This window comes from Enhydra lutris, unplaced genomic scaffold, assembly GCF_002288905.1.
Source record: "Enhydra lutris kenyoni isolate GAN:26980312 unplaced genomic scaffold, ASM228890v2 scaffoldscaffold5, whole genome shotgun sequence".
NCBI lineage: Eukaryota > Metazoa > Chordata > Mammalia > Carnivora > Mustelidae > Enhydra > Enhydra lutris.
Genome location: NW_019154089.1, coordinates 14,620,106 through 14,626,105, shown reverse-complemented (window position 1 = coordinate 14,626,105; position 6,000 = coordinate 14,620,106). Strand labels below are relative to the sequence as shown.

The 6,000-nt window shown below is 51.7% G+C and overlaps 1 protein-coding gene across 4 annotated transcripts in view; it reads left to right on the top strand.

The window, feature by feature from the left end:
• Window positions 1-289: 289 nt before the first annotated feature.
• The window catches only part of LOC111141117 (histamine receptor H2), a 55,403-nt gene continuing 49,692 nt past the window's right edge, over window positions 290-6,000 (top strand). For 2 of the 4 annotated variants that reach the window (XM_022493463.1, XM_022493464.1), the window contains exon 1: window positions 292-441. The gene's annotated coding sequence lies outside the window, so the exon portion shown is untranslated. Of the gene's footprint in view, window positions 442-6,000 lie in introns of all 4 variants that reach the window. The other 2 variants (XM_022493459.1, XM_022493461.1) reach the window with 2 other exon arrangements.

Genomic DNA, 6,000 nt, shown 5'->3' with positions numbered 1-6,000 from the left:
GTGGAGAGGAGTGGGTGGAAGTGAGGCGGGGAAAGAAGAGAAAGACGGTAGTGTGACAGAAAGAAAGAGGAAGGGGCCGCGTCAGAGCCAGGGAGAGAAGGAAAGGTCTAGGGGAAAGTGGGGGAGCGCGGGGGAGAGGGACTGTGGGGAGGGAGCAGAGCGAAGGAAGAGAGAGTGTGCTGTGCACGGAGGCGGGGAGGAGAGAGGGAGAGAAAGAGAGGGGAGCAGGAGAGCCCGGGAGAGGGAAGGGAGGGAGGGCGGGAGGGGCGGAGAGCGAGGAGGAGCAGTTGGGGGCAGGGACGAGGAAGTGGGCGCGAGGCTCGGGGCGCGGGGCGCGGGCGGGGCACCCGCTCCATCCCTGCCCGGAGCAGAGCGGGCGCGACTGCAGGACGCCGGCGAGCCCAGAGCCGAAGCCGGAGCCCCACGTTGCAGCAGCTCAAGGTAACGCGGCCGCCGCCTCCCCGCGGGGCCTCGGCTCGGGTGGGGTCGCCACCGCCGTCGTGACCCTGACCCCGAGTGCGAGCTCCGGCCCCCCCCGCGGCTTGCAGACTACGCCTGACCTTGAACGATTCTCTCCGCCTGCGAGCCTCAGTTTCCTTCTCTGTGACCCGCGGGGGTCGTGCGCGCGCCAAGGGGGCGTTGCAAGGACGGGATGCAGCCCGGGTTCCGAAGCTGTGCTCCGGGCGTGGGGTCCGGCGTGTTGTTCCCTCTGCCCGCGTGGGGGTGGATTTGGAAAGTCCACTTGCACCGAAACAGTCGCTGTTTTGACCCCGGCTCTGAGCGGTGGCATTTCTAGAGGCGTTGTGTCTGCGGGAGCATGGAGCGACATTCTGCTTTAGGAAAGCCAGTAGAAGGTTGGGGGTGGGCGGGAAGGGGACGCGGAGTTCCTCGGGGAGCCCAGGTATCTGGCCTTCGCCCTCCTGGGCTGCCGCCCTATGTCCCCGTACCAAGGACAGGCAGGATTTGCCTCTGGGATGAGCTGGGATGAGCTGGGCAAGTGGCCTCCCGCTGGGAATCCCGGCTCGCTCACAAGGTGACTTAAGTCACCTTGACCATATGAACCTCAGTTTCCCATCCCGTGAATTGGGGTGGGGACGCTAATGGCCCTTTGAGAAGGCTCTAAGGATTGGAAGGTGGGTCAGTAAAGTACAGATTGTGGTGTCCCCCAATGGCAGCTGTCATACCCTAACTTCAATGGCCAGAGTCCTGGTTCTCGTTGCCTCCTGGGAACTCATTTGTGGGGGGCAGGTCCTCTCTGGTCTCCTTTGCCAGAGGTAGCCAGTGGCCCAGCTGGGCATAAAACAGGGCCCAGGGAATTGGAGTGGGGGGCACCCCCCTTCCACTCCAGACACCATCCTGATGGTTCTCTGAGACATGAAATCTGTGAGATAACAGTTTCTGCCCTGAAAACCTCCTGGTGAAATCTCTCTGAGCTTCGGTATCTTATTGGTAATGGGAAGTTACAAATTAATACTAATGAGTGCCCCGTCGCTGGCGGTTATAAAAGGCAATGAGACAGATAACATTTATTGACATCTTTGACCGAGAGATATGATGAGAGTTGAATGGAATGAGATAATAACATTTCTCCTGCTCTTGCTCTGTGCAGGCCTGGTACTTGGGGTGCTGTGCGTACAGTATGGGATCTAGTCTCCACAAGGATCCTGGGAAGGTGGTGCCGTTAAACCCCAAAATTACAGACAAGGAAACCGAGTCTCACAGGGGCAAATTGCTTCCACACAGTCCCACTGGTAGGACGTGCCTATGCTGGGATTGGTTCCAGATCTGTCTCCTTCCAAGCACCTCGGATGGTACCACACCGGCTCCAAAGTAGGAGTCTGGAAGGTGTCTAGCATGCGACCTGGCACCTGGTTGGGGCCCAGGCAGCACTGGTTTCTTGTTCTACGTGTACTAGGAAGAGCTGCTGTTTATGTACACAGGAGAAAGTGGGTCTGAGTCTGGCAACGGGGTTGGGGTACCTTTGCCTGGTGATTTCTTTAGGGATCTGGAAGGAAGGAAGGTCACTAGTCAACAGCATATAGGAAGCTGATATGAGGCTGGCTAACCCCAGCCAGCCAACTTCTCTTCTTCTACCACCTTGTCCCAGTTAACCTCGTCCCCATTAACCTTGGCCTAGGCTGCTTCTCCTTTTCATTCTCCATCCACTGTTGACTAAATAAACTGACTCTCCCAGCTGATGCATCCAAGGAGAAGACAAGGCCAGCTGTGGTCCATCTCCACCAATGTCCCCAGAAGGGGAAACAGGATTAAGGCACAATCCCAAGGATTTAGCTCAGCCTGGGGAAGGAAATCCCTGATGATGAGAAAATGGATGCCTAGCTATGGGAAAATGGGTGTCCCAGCAGGCTAGAGAGGTCTCTTTGCCAAAAATGTTTTAAAAGCAAGGAGGACATCCAAATGAAATGATGGGAGTATGAACAAAGTTCTTTCAAATGCAAGGTATTCATCAACAATCAGAGAGTGCCTAAATGGCCAGTAGGGAATCAATTAAGTAAATTATGGGACAGCCATATGACTACAGAAAATGGAGAGTTTTTAATGAATAAGGATATGCGTATGCATATGCATATATAGGGTATGGTCACAGATTCGTGGCAAGCACTTAGAAAAAAGACTACAAGGAAACAGACCAAAGAGTGTTGATTGTATATGCCTGAGGGTGGCAGGATTATGGGAAGTTTGTTCCCTGACTCTTTATAATTTCTGAACTTTCCATATTTTTTGTAACATTCTCCTAGTGGACCCACCCCACCTCCTCTTGGCCAGCATCCAGGACAGGGCTCACAAAGCGACACCTACCAGTGACAAGGCCACCTCTGTGTTGAATCCTGGAAGGCCCCTCAGAAAAAAGAAAGAATAGTAAATTATTATCACCAAGAGTATCTGACATTTGTTGTGTTCTTGCTATGTGTTTATGACAACCCTACAGGGTGGGCATTATCAGTACCCCCATTTTACAGAGAAGAAACCAAAAGTCAGAAAACTCAGTCACTTGCCCAGCGTCCCACAGCAAACCCAGGCCACCCAGGCCATCTGGATCTGGAACCTACCCTCCTACCCAGAGTCAGGAGGGGTGGACGGATCAGTTAACCCACATTTGAGCACTAATCACGGAAACCCTGGGGGAGGCAGGCAGTGCACCTCTGCACTTGGCAGGTGAGGCAATGGGTCCATAGCAACCTCCAAAGGGCCAAAGGTTTTGTCCTTGATGCTGGGGACCCAAAGTGCGTAAGGTGCCATGTCTACGCAGCTGTGGGGGAGAGTGGAGCGTGCACGGTGCGATCAGGGCTGTGATGGGGCTTTGTTTAAGAAACTGGGCGACTTTTAGGGGCGCCTGGGTGGCTCAGTGGGTTAAAGCCTCTGCCTTTGGCTCAGGTCATGATCTCAGAGTCCTGGGATCCAGTCCCACATCGGGCTCTCTGCTCAGCAGGGAGCCTGCTTCCTCCTCTCTCTCTGCCTGCCTCTCTGCCTACTTGTGATCTCTGTCTGTCAAATAAATAAATAAAATCTTAAAAAAAAGAAAGAAAGAAACTGGGCAACTTTGGAGAATGAAGGATGAAGGCTCCCCAGAAGAGACGATAAGGGAAATGATCTTGGAAGGGTACTCAAGAATTCAGCAGCTAAGCAAAAGAGGTTAGAGCAGCAGTTCTCTGTTGGGGTCAGTTAGTCCTCTAGGAGGTACTTTTGATTGTTGCAGCTGTGGTGGGGGGATGTGCTGATTGCTGGCGAGTGGCGCAGGGGTGCGGCTGTTCATCCCGTGATTCCCATCCCACGGTATCTCCGTACAGAAGAATGATCCTGCGCAAAATGTCAACAGTGCAGGGTTTTAAAAGCCTGGATAAGAAGAGAAGGACATTCCTGAACAAGGATCAGCCTGTGCGAACCATGCACACAGTCACTGTGTCCCTCCTCTGCACTGGACACTCTAAGCCTATGATCGCATTGTTGGTGCCTGACCCCTTGCTGCTACTCTGCCCCCAACAGCAACCAGAGTGGCCTTTCAAAACAGAATTAAGTCTTCATAGAATCATAATTCATATGACCTAAAACTCGCCCGTTTAAAGTGTATGGGTCACTGTTTTTCAGTATGCTGTGCAACCATCACCACGATCTAAGTCCAGATCTCGTTTTTATCACCCCCAAAAGAAACTTTGTACCCATTAACTGTCATTCCCCAATCCATCCCCACTCCTACCCAAGGTTGGGAGCCGCTAATCTATTTTCTGTGTCTAGAGATATACCTCTTCTGGACATTTCCTATCAATGGAATCATGTAATGTATGATTATATGGAATAATAGATGGCCTTTTGTGTCTGGCTATTTCACTGAGCATGTTTTCAAATTTCATCCATGTTGCATGTAACATGTATCAATACGTCATTCCTTGATGTGGCCAAAATAATATTCCATTTATGGATACACCACATTCTGTTGATGGGCATTTGGCTTGTTTCCACTTTTTTGGCTATTATAAATAATTCTGCTATGAACATTTATGTACTGATTTTGAGGACATTTTATCTTTTCATTTCTCCTGGGGATGAACCTTGGAGTAGAATTACTAAACCATGTAAGAATACAATGTTTAACCTTTTGAGGAACTACTAGAGTGTTTTCCAAAGCAGCTGACACTTTTTTTTTAAAGATTTTATTTATTTATTTCTTTGACACACAGAGAGAGAGAGAGAGAGAGCACAACAGGGAAAGCAGCAGGCAGAGGGAGGGAAAAGCAGGCTCACCTGAAGCAGGGAGCCCAATGTGGGGCTCGATCCCAAGACCCTGGGATCATGACTGAGCTGAAGGCAGACGCTTTATGACCGAGCCACCCAGGCAGTCCGAAAGCAACTGAAACTTTAAAAAAAAAAAAAAGACTTATCTATTTATTTGAGAGAGAGAGAGAGAGAGAGAGCGCGCACGCATGAGTGGGTAGAGGGGTAGAGGGGTAGAGGGGCAGAGGGAGAAGGAGAGTCTTACCCAGACTGTGTGCTGAGCTTGGAGCCCCATGCAGCTGAACCTTTGACATCCCCACTGGCAGTGTATGAGGATTCAAGTTTTTTCTCATCCTCACCAACCCTAAGTACCCAATTTTTGGATTCTGTGAGTACGACATGATATCGCTATGATTTTGATTTGCATTCCCCCGATGGCTGATGAATTTGAACATTCATTTGAACATTTTCAGGTGTGTGTTGGCCATCTGTATATGTTTGCAGAACTGTCTGCTCAGATCAGAGCCAAAACTCCATTGTGTTGTTCCATTACATGGACTAAAATGCAAACCCTCCCGGGGTCTATGCGGCTCCACGTGACCATGAGCAGGCTCTGCTTTTGACTGCATCTCTGCTCACTCACCTTGCTCATACCAAAACGGCAAGCTGGTCCCCACTAAAGTCCTCGCCAGGGGTTGTTTTCCTCTGCCTCGGCCCCTGGGGTCAGCCTCAGGGAGGCCTGCCCTGTCTGGTCAATTTCAAGGCACTCCTCCCCAGGCCCTTGCTAGCACATCTCAAGGTTTCCTTCGATTTTTTTTTTTTTTTTAAACTATCTGATACGATCTGGAAGAACTGGGCTCCAGGCATGACTACACCTTTCATCACTGTGTGACCCTGGGCAAGCCACTGTCACTCTCCGGGCCCCAGCTTCTCCAACTGCAGTCCAGTCAGGGGCACACTGGCTGATCTTGTAGAGCCTTTCTGACTCTGTCCGTCTTTGATGCCAGCTTCCGTGTGGCAGCGCTGCCAGGAGGGCGCGGGCCTGGCGCCGGGGCAGTGAGGGAAAGGTGGCTGGAGCCAAGTTGGTCACAGATTGGAGCAGGCGGCATGGCTGATTATCGCCAGCCCTGTGGGAACAGTCTCCAGGAACATGTGGCGGCCTTGACCTGGCGCCCAACCTACAGGAGCAGCAGGTAGCATTGTCAACAGCTCCAGCTGGGACGGGACACCCCTGCCACTTTCAGCTTGGGAATCACCCACCTTTGCTTC